Genomic DNA, 19,294 nt, shown 5'->3' on the forward strand with positions numbered 1-19,294 from the left:
TAAGGCAGTACAAGGGTTGTAAGTTATGACCTGGGGGCACATAAGGTTTATATAGAAAGTTGTTGTAGAAATTTCAATAAGTTCTCATCTGATTGGAAATTGAAATTGCCCTTTTTAACAGTCGAAAGTGAGTGGAGAGAAATTAACCTCCGTCTCACGCCCAACATTTCCCCAAACACATTCAGTCAAGGTTTCGAGATAGCCATTTTGTTCAACGTTGTTGAAAGTTCTGAAAATTATTTATTTAAGGATGGCAAACCCCCCAGAGCCCCCAGGGCAAAGGAATTAAAAAAACTTTTCCACAAAATAAATTTTTCAAAGCAAAGTAAAGAACTCAATTAAACCAAAAATGAGCAAAAATAAGATCGAATAATCTACCAATCCTGAAACTACCACAAATCAGCATCGATAAATAAATGAAACCCAAAACGAATAGAAATTACAATAAATAACCGAGTCAAACTCAAAACGAGCAGAAATTAACATAAGTTGGGCTAACCCCTGTGCCTTCCCAAGGCCAGAACATAATTTGCACTTTACTGAAAAAAATACAAATGAATGTACATTGTCAGTTTAATATACATACACTGATATTTAGCAATCAAAATACAAATATTATTTGATTTATTAAAGTCATAAAAGTAAAAACATTTCTTTTTTTTTCAGTAAAGTGCAAATTATGTTCTGGCCTTGGGAAGGTATAGGGGTTTTGAGCCCAACTTATGTTAATTTCTGCTCGTTTTGAGTTTGACTCTCTTATTTATTGTAATTTCTGTTCGTTTTGGGGTTCATTTATTTATCGGTGCTGATTTGTGGTAGTTTCACGCTTGGTAGATTATTCGATTTTATATTTACTCATTTTTGGTTTAATGGAGTTCTTTACTTTTCTTTGAAAAACTTATTTTTTGGAAAAAGTTTTTTTAATTAATAAATAATAAATAATACATTGTGCCAATATCGTTCTTTACTTAGGCAATGCTATTGTGCTGCCTATGAAACAAAAGGGGCAGAGTTAACATCTCCCTTGTAAAATAAATGGCCAACCACGCGCCATGCTGGTCCACCCTTACAAACATAAACACTAAACTTCAACTTTACAATCTACATTTGCTTTCTTTCTTCCATCTCTGACCAATCCCTGTGCTGCTGCTTCCACGGCTTGGGTCCAGATCAGTCCCTGCCCACATGTTTCCACTGCATAACAACTAGGGTAAAGATTATATGGGCATTTGCAAGAGGTTTTGAGATTTAGAAAAAGTGTAGTTCACAAGATTAGAAGAAAAAAAAATCGTGCCAATCTGATCAATCAGTCTTCTGGCCTAGCCAGAGTGAATTCACCCCCCCCCCTCCCAAACCACTAGCATAATGCAAACGTTCCAAGCGGGATAATAATCTTCTAGGTTTTGGTCAACCTCCAATCAGTGGTTTGCAGCACGATAAGTTAGAATATTCTTGTTCTCACAAAATTTGCGTTTTGAAAAAGTGGAGAATCGGGTTCTGACCCATTCGATGATGCCAGCCATCAAGAAAAATGGGATGAACTACCCTCTTAACCTCCAACGATGAAAAAAAATGAATATCTTGATTAAAAAACGAATTTTCCCTTGGCATTATTTGACGTCTTCTGTGGCCGAAAATACAAAGACCGTTGAAAACAATAATGATACAGAGAAATCAGCTAAAATCGGAACGAATCATTAATTAGTTTATTTTTGGTTTCATCCCCAGGGATAATCAAATGAAGAATACTTTTTGATGCCAACTGAAGATAAAATTTGGATATCTAGCTCAAGGAATATGGTTTATAGGAAATAGTTGTTGATTTGAATCCATGCTAGTAAATTGGTTTACTGGGCAAAGAATTGGGTGAAGTATGAAGTGACTAAGAGAGAGTAACTCCCAAAGATTCTAGATCAGAGATGCAAAATTTCGGTAACAGGACACTCCAGACTGACCAGAATAAAGATTGTATGGGTATTTGTAAGAGGTTTGAGATATTGAAAAAGTGAAATCCACAAGATTAGAAGAAAAAAATAGTACCAATCTCATCAAACAATCTTCTGGCTTAGCCATGGTGAATTCAACTCCCCACCCCCAAACCAGTAGCATAACGGAAATATCCCAAGCGGGATAATAATCTTTTAGGTTTTGGTCAACCTTCAAGCAGTGGGTTACAGCACGAAAAACGAGAATATTCTTGCTCTCACAAAATTTGCATTTTGGAAAAGTGGAGAATCAGGCTCTGGGATATTTGATGATGTCAGTTATCAAGAAAAACTGGATGAACTAGCCTCTTAACTTCCATCGATGAAAAAAATGAATATCTTAATTGAAAAATGAAATTTCCCTTGGTTGTCTGTGGCCGAAAATACAAAGAACGATGAAAATAGTAAGGATACAGGGAAATCAGCTAAAATCGATGCGAATCATTAATCAGTTTATTTTTGGTCTCATCTCCTGGGATAAAAAAAAATGAAGAATGCTTTTTGATGCCAACTGAAGATAAAATTTGGATATCTAGCTCAAGGAATAAGGTTTATAGGAAATAATTGTTGATTTCAATCCATATTAGTAAATTGGTTTACTGGGCAAAGAATTGGGTGAAGTTTGAAGTGACCGAGAGAGAGTATCTCCCAAGGATTCTAGATCAGAGAGGCAAAATCTCGGTAACAGGACACTGCAGAACAACCAGGATAAAGATTGTATGGGGTTTTGCAACAGGCTCGAGATTTTGAAAAAGTTAAGTCCACAATATTAGAAGAAAAATCATACCAATCTCGTCAAACAATCTTCTGGCTTAGCCAGAGTCATTTCAACTCCCCATAACCAAATCACTAGCGTAATGGAAAAATTCCAAGCGGGATAATAATCTTCTAGGTTTTGGTCAACCTTCAATCAGTGGGATACAGCACGAAAAACGAGAATATTCTTGCTCTCACGAAATTTGCATTTTAGAAAAGTGGAGAATCTGGCTCTGGCACATTCGATGATGCCAGTTATCACGAAAAACTGGATGAACTAGCCTCTTAACCTCCAACAATGAAAACAAATGAATATCTTAATTGAAAATGAATTTTCCCTTGGCATTATTTGAAGTCCTCTGAGGCTGAAAATTCAAAGTCCGGTGAAAATAATAAGGATACAGAGAAATCAGCTAAAAATTGGAGTGAATCATTAATCAGTTTATTTTGTGTCTCATCCTTTGAGATAATCAAATGAAGAATGCTTTTTGATACCAACTGAAGATAAAATTTACATATGTAGCTCAAGGAATAAGGTTTTCAGGATATAATTATTGATTTCAATTTATATTAGTAAATTGGTTTACTGGGCAAAGAATTCAGTGAAGTATGAAGTGACTGAGAGAGAGTATCCCCCAAGGAGTCCAGATCAGAGAGGCGAAATCTCGGTAACAGGATCACAGCTGACCCAGCAATTGTACGCTGAGGGAACTGGCACTCTTTTACGACTTCCCGCAGGGGATCATCCACAAGGGACTACTTCCTCTCATCAAAGGCCAAAAACTCATTAAAACTGATAGGAATATTCTCATATTCCTCTCTAATTTTTTCCAGTCTCACCCGAAATTCAATATTTCCCAATTTTATTTCCACTTTACTGAAAAAAAAAACAACAAAAAACAAAAGAAATGAATGTGCATTGCCAGTTTAGTATATATATACTGATATTTATTCCTTAAAATGTTAATAATATTTGATTTATTGAAGTTATAAAAGTGAAAACGTTTAAATTTATTTTTTTTCAGTTAAGTGCAAATGAAGTCCTGGCCTAGGGAAGGCATAGAAATTTATAGCCTCAGGTTTGACTCTGTTTGACTGTTATTTATTGTAATTTCTGTTCGCTTTGGGTTTCATTTATTTATCGATGCTGATTTGTGGTAGTTTTACGCTTGGTAGATTATTTGATTCTATTTTAACTGTGGGGGGGGGGGGCTGGCCTACGCATAGCCCTAGAGATACAGTTACAAGACCGTTCAGCAATGCTTAACAAAATGACTATCTTAACTTTTGATTAGAAGTGTTGGCCATTTGCCCTCCGATCACTTTTGACTATTAAAAAGGGCACTAACCCTTTGAATTTCCAATCGAATGAGCCCCTTTTAAAGTTTCTACTACAGTGCTTTCTATAACAACCTTATATACTCCCAATGCATAACCTACAATCCTTATCCTGAGAGCTGGGGCGTTATCATCCTCAAAGACTTAATTCCCAGACTTTTTAACTACGCTGAACGAAATGGCTATCTAAAAATTTTAATTGGATGTGTTAGGGGAAATGGTGGGCGTGGGAGGAGGGTAAGTTGCCCTCCAATAATTTTCAACTATTAAAAAGGGCACTACTCCTTTGAATTTCCGATTCAATGGGCTCTTTTTGAAGTTCCTACGATAACTTCAACGATACGAGGTGCCCTGGTCTAAAACAAACCAAGAAAAAAATAAATAAATTATACATTGTGCCCACATCGTTCTTTACTTACGTAGCGCTATTGCGCTGCCAATGATTCCCTGTTCAATTTTTCAATATATTTTATGGGACTCTGCAAACTCAGGCTGTCTCTTTATAGGGGTTTTGTCGAATTATCTTCACTGGGGCAGTTTCTAGCAAAATTTCCTGTAGTACCAGTTATAGCAAGTTAATTCTTCTTGTTTTCACTTAAATGCACTTTTTTCTTATTTCGACCCATTTATCCACCAACTCCGCCATTTATTCGCTTGTTTTTGGGTTTTTTTATTTTAAATATATTTTCAATTCTGTGTTGGTATCTTCTGAAAACTGTTCCATCGTAATTTTTTGGTACATTTTTCTGGCCTTTTTTCAGTTCTTCGGACCCTTCAAGCATGGTACATTCACCTGATTCTAGCCGTTTTCTTGCAAATCTGTCAGTCTGTATTCAAATTCTCTCCGAGTTTCTGATTTATTTTCGTTTCATTTCTTAAATTTTGGCGTAAGTGTGTTGGAAATAATTCAAACCACCTAAAAATCGCTTCTTTTAATGTTTGATTGTCGTTCCTGTAACGATTCGGCAACGCCATGGCATACCGGGTGTCCTTTTTCCTGATTGCATTATCTCTATCTCTTTTATTTCTCTCTGAGTCTATGTCCGACATTCCCTCTGCCAGATATTAATTCAAAATTCACCTAGCCATTATTATTTCAATGCACATCAAAGTACTACTTCGAATGGTCAAATTCAGTTCCGGTAGTATATCGTAAAAAATTTTTACGTCTCAATTAGCCGATTGTTTCTCGCAAGCTAATTAGTTGCGTATTTTATTCGTAATTAATTCGATTTTATTTTATTCGTAATAATGCGTATTAATTCGTAAAACTTTATTTTTTCTGGCTAAGCTAAGCCCATCGAGATTTTAGTTCGCAATATTTTAACTTATTCCATCTTTTTTCCGCGCAATTTTTTACAGTTCACTACAGTAGGCTACTGTATAGGTTAAGAAAACTCGGTTCTTCGGAAAGCTCGGATTATTTTCACTAGCGGTATCCCAGGAGTGGTCCTAGTTTGTAGATACCGCCACTGTTCGTTCTGATGCCTTGGGGGTACCGGATATTTAATCTATAACGCCACAGTGCCACCACTGGTGCTGCTTCTAAAGTCTAGTAACGCGATTGAGCAATTACAAGGGTTCTACAGTTTCTTCGTGCACTGATATTGCAACTAGTGTGTTTAAGAAACATATAGTATCTTTTCAAAGGCCAAAGAAGATACATTAATGACGGTACTTATCGAAATCTCTTTTCCCACTCTAACTGGTTTCGGGGAAAATTATTTCTCACAGCTGCAGAAAATAACTCATGTTTAATCTGCAACTGTCAGTTCGGACAAAACCTGTATCTACGAACTTTATAAGCGAACCCTCGTAGCAGACTCTGAAAATGGACTTTTTAGTCTAAAAACGAACTAAAAACAAAATCACTGTCTTAGCACAAAGAAAGTTAAACTTCAAACCCCTCGCTTCTTTTGAATAATATTATCTAGCAATGGCCTAGATCAGAAAGACATAAATAGAATTTAGCCCGAAAGTTTACTCCTTATGGAATTACTGGCTAGTCAACGAGTATTTAGCTTGTCCTTTAAATTAGATTATAAGCTGATGTAATAAAAAAAAATATAAGTGGGTCATTAATCAGAAAAGAAAAGGGACAGAGCCCCAACAATAACCAAGTCAAACTCAAAAAGAAGCAAAAATTAATATGAGTAGGGCTGACAACCCTCTTGCTTTCTCAAGACCGGAACATAATTTTAACTGTACTGAAAACAGAATACATTTAAAATGTTTTAATTTTTTTTTACTTAAATAGATATAAAATTAAAAACTTGAAGGAATAAATATCAGTATATGTATATTAAATAAATGAGCGTGGATTGTTAGATTAATATGCATATACTGATATTTATTCCTTAAAGTTTTGATAATTCTTTATATAATAAAGTAAGAAAAAAATGAAAATACTCAAAATGTATTTTGTTTTCAGCAAGTGGAAAATCATGTTTTTAGTCTTGAGAAGGCATAGGTTTTCAGCCTTACTCATGTTTATTTTTACTCATTTTGAGCTTGACTCGGTTATATATTATTATTTCTGTTTGTTTTGAGTATGTGTGTTTTGGGAATTTGTGGTAGTTTGGAAGATTATTTGAATTTAGTTTTGTTCTTTTTTAGCTTAATGGAGCTCTTTACTTTCTTTAAAAAACCTGTGCTGTGGAAAAAAGTTTTTGAATTAGTGTCTAGTAGTTTTTATTGATGTAGTCTTTTTCATACAGGAAAAGTATTTTATATCTTTTCGGTTTTCTTCTATAAGAATCAATAGTTTATCTCTATTTGTACTCTTTGACAACCTGGATACAGTTACACTCTTTCGATTTATTTAAATTGCAAGAGAAAAGGTAGTAATAGTAGTAGCCCCGCAAATTTCAACTTATTACTTCAAGTCGTTCAAGAGATATTCCTGAGTTGTCTAATTGGCAACTATACACACAGTGCATTTTGATTTAGTTTTAAAGGAACATTTAGTTTTAAGCATAATGTGTCAATTGGATGATTCTGGGGGATTGACATACCAAATATCCCTAAAGACATAGTTGCTGGATCATTCTAATATGCTGAACAAAAAGTCAAAATTTTGAATAGATGTGTTTAGAAAATGAACGGGCTTGGGAGAAGGGCTGCTTGTCCTCCAATCTATTTTCCCTCTTAAAAAGGGAACTAGAGCCAAATGAATCGAATTATCTCCTTTAAAAGTCTTAAAAACCTGTATTCATTTAGATTTTTCGTCTAATTGAAACTCCTAATCTTTTCCCAAAAGTTTCACCTTAATACTCATAGTTTAAAAATTGTGAAAAATCGTGCAAAATTGTGGCTTAGAATTTGGGTAGCGTGTGGCCGCCCTTTAAGGGGTCACCTTTTTGACATTAAACAGAAAACGAAGTTGGAGTTTAAACGTTATCTTCGTAAAGTAAGGTACAATGGTGTGGAATTTCCGAAAACCTCTAGTCAGTGGAACAAGTGATTAATGTTGCAAAATTTGATTCACCTCCTAATGCCGATCGGATCCCTAATGCCTCTTAGATTAACCATTATAATAAGATTTTTAATATTATGAATTATGCGACTCACTCTCAGTTTGTTAGCCTCTGTTCTTATGTATTACCTGAGAAAACTTACCAAGGTCATGTGCCTCCCGTTTCTGCTGACCGTGTAATTCGTTGTGATACGTTTAAAATCTAAATCATGTTATATTGATGGTATTAGTGTTTTCACCTTCATATTGATTCGAAAGAATTGAATTTATCATTTGCAGTTATTATTTCAAATATGTCTATGTACGTCTTTGGTGCCTGATTCTTTTTTTGTGCGGGAGTGTCACTTCGATTCTTAAACGTGGGAAAGATCCGACTAATTGCGCATCATATAGACCTATTGCGGTAGCCTGTTCGCTGAGCAAAGTTTTTGAATGTCCTGCTTCCTGAAATTCTTCCAAAAGTTGATTATTTGTCCAATCAATTTGGGTTTAAACCAAATATAGGATGCCAACAAGCGCATCGAATTCTTACCCCTTTTTTAATTCAAGCACAAAAAGATGGATCTGAAGTTCATTTATGTGCGTAAGATATTTAAAAAGCTTTTGACTCGGTTTGTCACAGCCAACTATGGTATTCTCTTACCCAGCTTGGAGTGATTTCATCTGTTATATGTGTCCTACGTTTTTGGTATGCAAATTCATATGTTCGACTTTGGTCAGGACAGATCCTTTTTGGTAATATTCCTATTCGGTGTGGACTTAGGCAGGGAGGGGTTCTGTCACCATACCTTTTTGATGCTTGTTTATACCCTGTGCCTTCTCGTATTTTTCCGTTGTGTTTTACGGGTCTAACTAATATATTTTATATTGCTTATGCAGATGATTTATTACTTATTAGCCGTTCAAAATTCACCCTAGCTAAGTCTGACCAGTTTGTTTCTAAGCTTTTGGAAAAAATTGGCCTCGTGCTTAATGCTGAAAAATTTGAGTATTTAGTCTCCAATGCTAAAAACCCAAGTAGTGATTTGAGTTGTAGTTCTTTTTCAGTTAAGCTGGCTCCTCCGTTGCGTTGGCTTGGGATTAGCATCTGCTCTTCTATTTCAGCTATCCGTGCTAGTGCACTTGCAGATATTAAGAATAAGCTTAAAGCAGGTTATGTTAAAATTGTCCCAAATCGCGGCCGACATTCTCGTAAGGCATTAGCTAAACTCTATTCTACATTATTGCGACCATTCCATTCTTTTTCTATCAGGTTTGCACCCATTTTTTAATACTAGTGATATGCAGGATATTAGAATTTTGTATTTCCGTTATTGTAAATATCTTTTGTATTTGCCTCGTTGGTATAGAAACCGTAAGATTATTCAAATGCTTAATGCAACTCATATTTTGACGTCATATAATAAGTTGGACTCCAAGTTAAAAGATGAGGCCTGCAAGCGGTTGGGTCCTTTTCATCCTCTTGTGCGATTGTTCTGATTTGCATTTGTAGTTCTTTTTGCATGTGTTTTGTTTTGTATGTCTTTACCTTTCATTTTCTTTTGTTACTCCACTTTTTTATAATGTTAGTGGGTCAAAAATAAATTATTATTTTTATTATAGTGTCATGAGTTACAAAAACTGTAGTGGTAGAATTAATATATACACATAGTGCCCATGGGTGCCCATAAGGAGGGGGGCAAGGGGGTGCCAGCCCCCCTGGCTTAATGACGGTGTCATATATTTGTATTAATTAAAAAAACACTTTTTCCACAGAATAATTTTTCAAAGAAAAGTAGACCTCTATTAAGTCAAAAATGGGGAGACATTAAGTCAAATAATCTTCCAAAAACAGATCTAGCCAAAATCACCATCAGAGATTAACTGAAATCTCACGCGAACCGTACTTATAGTATATAATCGAGCCGCGCTAGAGATGGTAAACGATAGGCTTAACTATAAACGACAATCTACTGACCTTTTCATGATTGAAGTGTAACTCAGAGATTAAAGAAAAAAATACAAAAAACAAATGACTGTGGATTGTCAGTTTGATATACCTATAAGCTCAAAACGAAGTGCCGATTATACCAGGTAAGCCCCCCCCTAAAATTCAGCCTATGGGTGCCCATGATAGCGCCTTCTGGTTAGTATAAAATCTGCCAAAATTACTCTTGTAGGTCTAACTTAATGATGTAGGCCGTTCTTGAGATATTGCTTTGTCACTTTTCGAAAATAAACATACTCAAAGCTTGTTTGTGAATTAGGTTAACATCCGCCTAATGCGTGGGCATAGTAAGCTTTAATTTAGCTCCATAGAGTTTCAGTATATTCCAAATTTTTCACCTTTATACTCTTATTTTTAATAGCAGTAGTAGTAGTAATAGCAGTAAAATTAATAGTAGTATACCTAGCTTTAGTGGTAGTAGTAGCAGTAGAAGAAGTAATACTAGTAGAACTAGTAATAGTATGAGTAGAAGCAGTAGAATTAAGACAGAAATATTTCTTTTGGTTAGTTCAACATCTCCCACAACAAGCCCTGCTAGTTTCTACTTCACACACCAAACCGTTTCTAAGGTAGTGCTGTTACGGCCAGGTGACAAACTGAATACAGATGGCGTGTTGTGATTCAGTTCATGTTCCTCCCTCAAAATTCCATGAAAATTTAACCTTCATACCAATAAGACATAGTTGTAATAGTAGCTACAGTAGTAGTATTGACATTACTAGTAGTAGTATTAATAGTAATATCAGTAGTACCAGTAGCAGCAGTAGTACTAACGTATCACCTTTTGGTCAGTAAAACATCTCTCTCATCAAGTCCTGGAAGTTTCAACTTAATACAATTAGCCATTGCTATGACATTGCTGATATGTCCTTTTGATAATTTACATGTTCACACATTTCTTGTAATTTTTATCTTGATACTCTTAACTTTACAAGTAGTTGCAAGTAGTAGTAATAAGGGCACTAGAACTTATGACTTCTAATCAAATAAGCCGATTACCCATTCCGTGAAAAGCTTATATGCCCTTGGGCATAACTGACAGCCCTTGCCCATGGGCTCTGGGGGTTTATGTCCACCCTGAAGACATTGTTATATGTTCTTTGGACTATGGTGAACATAATAATTATCTCACAATTTAGATCGGATACGTTTGGGGGAAAGGGGATGTCGGGGTAGGGAAAAATTAGTTGCCCTCCATTATTTTTGACTCTTAAAAGGGAAGTAGAACTAAAATTTCCAATCAAATGAGCGTCCTATATAGTTCATAGATCACTCCTTCAATAAAAACTTCTTATGCCCCCGGGTCATGACTTAAAACACTTGCCCCCAGACTCTGAGGAGCTATCTCAACCCTAAAGGGCTTTTTAATTGATCTTTGGGCTATTTTTTGAACAAATGGCTATCTCAAAATTTCTTTCAGATGCATTTGGGGAAAATAGCACGTGTGGAGGGGGCTACCCTCCGATCACTTTGACTTGTAAAAAGGGCACTATAACTTCTGATTACTAATCAAATGAACCCCTTCCGAAGTTTATGTGACAGCCCTCTCCATAAAAACCTGATATGCCCCCTTTGGTAAATTTGTGTTACTAATTACCAAAAGAATCAGTAAATTTCTAGGTGACACTATAATTTAGCTAGGATGAAAGTGAAAACACCATTTGCTGCTATTTTATGGTCTTTCGTAATACAATTATCGCTTCTGTCTCAAATTGCATCTTGAGCCCTTAAAGGGGCCCCAAAGGTATTGTATATGTTTTATGAAAGATCATAAAAAACATTAAATGATGTTTTCACTTTCGTCCTAGCTAAATTACATTGCCCACTGCGAATTAGACTGGCGGCGCGCCACGGCGCGCCGATTTTTCTGATTAAAAATAATAATAAAAATTCCACTTCACCAAGCACGTTCAACCTCGATTTTAGTAAGGATTTTTAAATGGTTGGCTAAAAACATACAAGAATAATATGACAAAACAGGAATTTTTTGGGCCGTGTGGAAAGTGTTTATGTTCACCGTCGATCAGACCAAATAGAATTCTCATTTTTAGCCACTTGACCCAAAGAAACCTATGTTGTGTTTATGTTTAACATCGCATTGTTCCTATAAAATCCCGTGTTTAGTCATTTCCTTCTTGTTAATGATTTGGGCTAATGTATGTATAACTTTCAAAGTTTTAAGTTCAAACCTCTCCTGTTCATCAAATACATACGAAAAGGAAGTGAATAAAACAAATAACAACATCGAAAAAACACTGTATACAAGTCAGATACCATGGCTTAACGACACCAACAATTTTAAATCAGCGGTTGCATCACTTCAGTTACAATTAATGTAACAAAAGTGAGTTTGTTCACTCTGCCTGGAGCCATTGATCTTTTTGCAGTCACTATCAGTCCTGTCGTGCTAAAAATCCGTTTAGCTGGGGCACTTGTGGCCGGTACAGCTAGAACTTGACGAGCGTAAACTGCCACTCGTGGGATTTGATACTAGCATTGGACCTTGGGGTCCCACAGAATGCCGCAAATGGGCTTCTTCTTTGTATCTACTGAAATAAGTTGTTTTTATAAAGGAGAACAAACCTGCACCTTTACCATAAGGCTCCTGCGCCCTACACTACAGGAGGAACTAAACTGCACCTTTGCCCTCTTTTCTTATCAACACGGAATAACCCTCCAAAATTCTTTTCTGAAAGAAGTGGCCAAGTTATGACGTTTCAAGTCCAAGTTTAAGACTACTTCAACTTCAGTGTGCTCTGATAACTGTGCAAAAAAAAAATGTAATTCATTTCTATAGGTATATTTCTATACTAGCTCTAGATAATCTACCAAGCGGGAAACTACCACAAATCAGCATCGATAAATAAATGAAACCAAAAACGAACGGAAATTACAATAAATAACCGAGTGACACTCAAAACCAGCAGAAACTAATATAAGTTGGGCTCAAAAACCCTATGCCTTCCCAAGGCCAGAACATAGTCTGCACTTTACTGAAAAAATATAAATGTTTTTACTTTTATAACTTTAATAATATCAAAGATAATATTATAAGAAAATATTAACATTTTGATTACTAAATATCAGTATATGTTTATTAAACTGACAATGCATATTCATTTGTATTTTTTTTTTCAGTAAAGTGCAAATTATGTTCTGGCCTTGGGAAGGCATAAAGGTTGTGAGCCCAACTTATGTTAATTTCTGCTCGTTTTGAGTTTGACTCGGTTATTTATTGTAATTTCTGTTCGTTTTGGGTTTCATTTATTTATCGATGCTGATTTGTGGTAGTTTCACACTTGGAAGATTATTTGATTTTATTTTTGCTCATTTTTTGTTTAATGGAGTTCTTTACTTTTCTTTGAAAAAACTTATTTTTTGAAAACAGTTTTTTTAATTAATTTCTATTCGTTTTATATTGACAAAGTCTTTTCGGGGAAAAAGAAAACAATACTTTAAATCTTTTCGTTTTTTTATGAATTTATAGTTTGGCCTGCTATTTGTATGCTGGAATAAAAATTTCAGAAATTTTTAACAACATAAGACCCTTTTAAAATCTGGACACAAATAGTAGTGTTTAATTTAGTTGCATACCTCCTCTAGTTGATCTGAAATGGAAAACTTGATAACATTTGCAAAAAAATTTGTTTACTTTCTTTGATAGCTTGGATACACTTACGCTATTTTGATTTGATGAAATTTTAAGAGCGGAAGAAGCCCCGAGAGTTTGAACATAATACCCTCAGTCATTATTGGTATACGGCTTGTTTCCCTTTTTGGGATTTAGAAATACCAAATTGCTTTTTGTTTAATTCTAAAGCCAACTTTATCTTTCAAACCTATAAAGCAAAGTGTTGGTGGGGGTGGGGAGGGGTGTTAGTTGTCCTTCAATCACTTTTAACTTTTAAAAAGGGCATTAGCCCTTTCTATTTTCAATTGAGTGAGCCCTTTTTGAAGTTCCTACATCAACTCCTTCGATACGAAGTGACCTGGTCTAAACAACAACAACAACAAAAATGATACATTATACCCACATCGATCTCTACGATAAGATGTTAAAATGGCTATCTCAAAATTTTGATTGGATGTGTTTCGGGAAATGGTGGGCGTGTAAGGGGTGTTAGTTGTCTTCCAATCATGTTCAACTATTAAAAAGGGCACAAGCCACTCCAATCTTTAATTGAATGAGTCCTTTCGAAGTTTCTACAATAACTTCTTTGATATGAAGTGCCCTGGTCTAAAGGAAAAAATAATAAATAATACACTGTGCCAACATCATTCTTATGCACCCCCAGGGCATAACTTAAAACCCTTGCCCTAAGGGTTGTGGGTGAGTAACCTCCTCAAAAAACATATTTTCTCTCTGGTAATCAGTTACTCTGAACAAAATGGCTATCTTAAAATTTTGATTGGATGTGTTTGGGGAAATGGTGGGCGTGGAAGGGGTAATAGCTGCCTTCCAATCACTTTTGACTATTAAAAGAAGGACTAGCTACTCCAATTTCCAATCGAATGAGCCCTTTTCGAAGCTTCTATGACAACTCCTGCGATACGAATTGCCCTGGTATGGAAAAAAAAATAATACATTGTGCCAACATTGTTCTTTACTTAGTCAGCTCGATTGCGCTACCTGTGATAACATCCTGAATTGTCTAATGCTCTTTTACCTACTTCTTTTCATCTGAAAAATCAGAAAATAATGAACAGAATTTTAAAGTGGAAGGTAGAATTTTTGTTTCAAGAAAAATTTCTTCTTCTCCTTTCTATGAACTGATATACATGGCGAGCTCAAGATGACAGTATTTATCTTTAAGAAACAGATTAGCCGGGATGACGGTTGAAGCCCAGAGGTAGTTATCGATAACCATAAAAAAGAGAAAAAAAGAAAAAAAAAAAAACACGGCGGCGTATTAGTGACACCGCCGACGATAGAATCAGCGGCGGCGTCAGCACGCTGATGCAAGTTCGGCGGCGCGCCACCGTTTTTTTCGATTGCGCTTCGCCGACTTTTCGGCGTGGCTTCAGGGTCTAACTTTACCCCCCCCCCCCTCCCTCACCCCCCTAATGTGCAAATATGTACCCTGAATTGGAATATACCCTAAATTGTTGACGGCAAAGTTTCGAATCGAAAAATTCGGTGCTATTTTTGTCGACGGCATTTGAAAAACTTGAAACAGTAGGAAAACAGTTTAAATTGAAAATCAAGTATTTTTTAGGTAAGGTTATAAATTCTTTGTGTGGTTATAAAAATGAAATACTTTTGGGGCTCCTTCAAGGGCTTAAGATACAATTTGAGACAGAAGAGATTATTGTATTATGAAAGAGCATAAAAATAGGCATCAAATGATGTTTTCACTTTCACCCTAGGTAAATTGCAAAATATAAGCACATACTGACCAAGTACTGACAAAACTCTCTAAAAGTGACCCCGCGTACCTCAGCGCCTCTTAGAGGGTAAATGTTGTACTACTTAATCACTCCGAGCCAATAAATCAAATTTAATACAGGTTTTACGGAACGAGTATAATCACCTACGGAACTTGTGATTTACTCGCCAGGTTCGCATTGGTATGGAATCGTCTCCGGAGACGCGGACAAAGGGTCACTTTTTTTGTGTGGAGAGGATAGGTTTTGTCAGTACTTGTTGTATGTATTTATACTTTGGTAAATTGTAATGAAACCTAGAAATTTATCAGATTCTCTGGAAATTTATCAGATTCTCTGGACCGAATCTGGCATATTCGGTTATAATAAAAGATTTGGAAAGATAAACTACTGAACAAAGATTTTTTATTAACTTTTACAAGGCAACACTGCCTTTCTGTCAATCTATTTGAAAATCCTACATATTGCCATATTGGAATCCCCCATAAACATTGAAAGTGTTTTGTTGATTAAAGGTATTTTGTATGGGCCTTTAGGCTATGGGTTAATAGCAGCTCTGAATAAAGAGATGAATGATTACTTCAGGCTGGTCTATTGAATTATTCTGAGATGATCCTGGTGTGAAAACACTAGTTTTAAAATCCACTGATTTGTTTTTTTTTTGTAGTCTAGTAGCAAATTCTAAATTTTTTATAATACATTATTCGGTAAAATTCTACTTTAGTTACTTTTGACTATCTTGGAAAGGGGTTAGGTTAAGAAAATGAAACTTTCAGGGATGGGTCTACAGGCTAAAGTATGTCCTGGGAAGATATTTTGAAGTACTCACCTCCACTCCTTCTCCCTCTAGAGGGTCCTGACCTTTGATGACCTTTAAAAATATGTGAGGCATAAAAGTGGAACCTTGTAAAATAAATCTACTGCTTAAGAGAAGTACAATAAAAGTATTTTCTGCTTCACAACTTTGCTAAATCCTAATTTATAAGTTGTTAAAGATATGCAAAAATATGTTCTAAATTGAGGAAAAAAACTATTTATATGTCTTAAAATTCTGCTCAAATAACTGAAATTGCATTTTCAGAGCTAAAACCAGAGAAAAAGAAACTAATAACTGAAAATTAAGGTAAAATGTTGTTTTGTCAAAATTTCAATGGGTATAGACCTGTCATGTAGGCAAATTTCATGACCCTTTAGAGGGAGAAGGAGTGGAGGTAGGTACTTCAAAATACCTTCCCGGGACATACTTTAGCCTGTAGACCCATCCCTGAAAGTCTCATTGTCCTAACCTAACCCCTTCCCAAGATAGCCAAAAGTAGCTAAAGTAGAATTTTACCCATTATTCTACTTTAGTTACTTTTGGCTATCTTGGAAAGGGGTTAGATTAGGGAAATGAAACATTCAGGGATGGGACTACAGGCTAAAGTATGTCCTGGGAAAGTATTTTGAAGTAGCCTACCTACCTTGGTAAAGTTCTACCAAATTACATTACTGACTTGCGCATAAAGTGAATATACCACTCAATGCCTTTTTTTATGCTGATTATGAATATAGTGACGATTTCTATCAAAAATGAATTTCAGCCCCCCTCCCCCCTATATATGCCAATTCAGGGTATATAGGCTATTTCTATAACCTAAACCTGAATTGACAAATATAGGGGGGGGGGGCTGAAATTCATTTCCGATAGAAATGATTATTAGCCTATATTTGTAATCAGCATAAAAAAAAGCATCAAATGGTGTATTCACTTTATTTCTAACTCAATAGGCCTAATATGATTTGGTAGAAATTTACCCCTACCTCCACTCGTTCTCCCTCTAGAGCATCCTGAAATTTGCCTACATGATAGGTCTATACCTATAGAAATTTTGATAAAACAACATTTTACCTTACTTTTCAGTTATCAGTTTCTTTTTCTCTAGGTTTAGTTCTGAAAATGCAATTTTTGTTATTTGAGTAGAATTTTAAGCCATATGAGTAATAGAGCAGTAAACCATATGAGCAGTAGATCTCCAGCAGTGATTACTAAGCTCCTAAAGGGCCTGATCAAACCAAAATTAGAATTTGGAATGTCCATTGCCACACCAGTTAACAAGCTTGACCAATCAATTCTGGAATCAGTGTAGCAGTGAGCAATGAAATGCATAAGGGGTTTTCAAAATTTGCCATATTCTACCAGACTCCAGAGGCTCAATATACCATCTCTCACATACCAACGTAAGCAAGGGGATGTATTGATGACATAAAAATTGATCTGCAACCACGATATCATCCCTGATTTATTCCAGTTAGATAGTTTGTCAAGAACAAGAGGGCACCCCCTGAAGCTCTACCAGAAATGTACTAATACCAGGCTGCGAAAAAAATTTTTCTCCAACCGTGTGGTTGGCCTATGGAATTCCCTTAGCCAGAATGCAGTCACGTCCCCTAATACTGAAGCCTTGAAGTCAGCTGTTGACAGAGATTGGTGCAGCAAGCCATGGCGCACAGTTTGGGATGCACTGGTGACCAGAGTCACCATCATCATCATTGACTGGTGTCTACAGGATTTGTCCTTATTGCTTGCAAGTGTGATTTAAAGTGATGAGTGCTTTTTTCAAAATTTAGGAAATGCATTAGTATATCTTTAAAACCTTATAAATTGGGATTAAGCACAGTTATGAAGCTGAAAACAATTTTGTTGTACTTCATTCAAGCAGAAGATCTATTTTGCAACGTTTCACTTTTATAACGCAGAGATTGTTAAAGGTCATCAAAGGTCAGGACCCTCTAGAGGGAGAAGGAGTGAAGGTGGGTAGCCTACTTCAAAATAACTTCCCAGGACATACTTTAGCCTGTAGACCCATCCCTGAAAGTTTCATTTTCCTAACCTAACCCCTTTCCAAGATAGCCAAAAGTAGTTAAAGTAGAATTTTACCCATTAATCAAGCTGTTTTTTCTTTTATGTATATACCAATGGTCCTGGCACATTGAAACAATTTCCCTCTATTGGGGTCAGATACCTAGGCTAGAGCCATTGGCTAGGCCTAAGCTGTATATGGGCAACAAAGCTTTTCTGGTTTGGTTGGTTTGAATTATTTTTTTCTGGTAAATTTTTACCAAATCATATTATTGACTGATGAATAAAGTGAATATGCCTCTCAATGCCTTTTTTTAAGCTCTTTCCAAATATAATAATGATTTTTGTCAGAAATGAATTTTACCCCCACCCCTATATATCAATTCAGGGTATATATTTGCACATTAGCTGGGTGTGGGTAAAGTTTAAACTTACCTCCAATTTACATCAGAAATAAAATTCCCCCCCCCCCTAATGTGCAAATATATACCCTGAATTGGTATATATGGGGGTGGGGCGAAAATTCATTTCCAACAAAAATGATTATTATATTTGTAAAGAGCATAAAAAAAAGGCATCAAGTTGTATAATCACTTTATTCGTAAGTCAATAATATGATTTGGTAAAAATTTACCTTTTCTCTTAGTAACAGTTGGTTTAAAATACCAGATTGTATGAGTTCACTACTCCCACTGCCTAGGCTAGCCTATAAGGAAACACTACAAAATTCTGGGAACTACTTTAAAATATTTTAAACTGCTTAGCCTAGACCTACTTTGATTATTCCTAAATGCAGACCATTAAACTTTAACCCTCCTGTCCCATCATAGATAAATATGGAGCCCAAAGTATATATACTGGATAAATTTTCTGCAGAATTACTCCTTTCTTCCTGCTGCTTGTTTTTCATTTGCTGCTACATTAATAAAAGAAAGAGTTATGGTGTTAGAAATTCATTAAATAGCCTACATATAATTTGAGCTGTATTTTTGCCCAATTCAGGAGGGAGAGGCAAAGTAGAGTAGTATACATTCAGGGGTGACATAGCCTAACTAGCAGCAGATCCAAAATTTTTTTAGAGGAGGGGGTGCAGAATAGTTTGATCCAATAAACTTGCATTAGGAGCAATTTTAATTGATGCAAACTCGCATTAATTAGGTAAATTACACTACTTCAGACTATGTTAGGGGGGGGGGGGTACATGCCCCCCTGGATCTGCCACTGAGTGTAACTAAGTATTTCAAAACATTTTAAAGTAGCTTCCCAAATTCTATAGTGTCTCCTTCTAGTGAGTAGAAGTATTAAATTAATATCTACAAAATAAAGCCAATTTGAAAATAAGTGAATCAATAAGGTATTGTATACAAGCTTTGCCCAGCACTCTATCTTGCCCCTTTAGAAGAGAAAAAGCTTATATCCTATGTAATTGTAACAGTGGCAGCTCATTTTTTAAAAATGATATTGAATAGAAAATTAAATGGTACTACTGTTTTGTTATTATAGTATTTAGTTCAGAAGAGGTAATTCAC

General features: G+C 35.6%; 1 protein-coding gene across 1 annotated transcript in view; it reads left to right on the forward strand.

The window, feature by feature from the left end:
• Window positions 1–15,308: 15,308 nt before the first annotated feature.
• The window catches only part of LOC148944238 (PSME3-interacting protein), a 51,468-nt gene continuing 47,482 nt past the window's right edge, over window positions 15,309–19,294 (forward strand). The window contains exon 1 of the mRNA XM_089100234.1: window positions 15,309–15,441. The gene's annotated coding sequence lies outside the window, so the exon portion shown is untranslated. The remainder of the gene's footprint in view (window positions 15,442–19,294) is intronic.

This window comes from Artemia sp. Qi Xiang Cuo, chromosome 14 (genome assembly GCF_049724085.1).
Source record: "Artemia sp. Qi Xiang Cuo chromosome 14, ASM4972408v1, whole genome shotgun sequence".
Lineage (NCBI taxonomy): Eukaryota > Metazoa > Arthropoda > Branchiopoda > Anostraca > Artemiidae > Artemia > Artemia sp. Qi Xiang Cuo.